Below are 368 nucleotides of genomic sequence, written 5' to 3'. Positions count from 1 at the left end.
GGACCGGAGGGTGTGTTCCAACTACAGGGGGATCACACTTCTCAGCCTCCCCGGGAAAGCCTATGCCAGGGTACTGGAGAGGAGAATACGGCCGATAGTAGAACCTCGGATTCAGGAGGAACAGTCTGGTTTTCGTCCGGGCCGTGGTATACTGGACCAGCTCTATACCCTCTACAGGGTGCTGGAGGGTTCATGGGAGTTTGCCCAACCAGTCCACATGTGTTTTGTGGATTTGGAGAAGGCATTCGACTGTGTCCCTCGCGGCATCCTGTGGAGGGTGCTGGGGGAGTATGGGGTCCGGGGTCCTTTGCTAAGGGCTGTCCGGTCCCTATATAACCGAAGCAGGAGTTTGGTCCGCATTGCCGGCA

The sequence above is a fragment of the Gobio gobio genome (assembly GCF_949357685.1).
Source record: "Gobio gobio genome assembly, chromosome: 22".
Classification (NCBI taxonomy): Eukaryota; Metazoa; Chordata; class Actinopteri; order Cypriniformes; family Gobionidae; genus Gobio; species Gobio gobio.
This window is presented reverse-complemented; position numbering follows the sequence as displayed.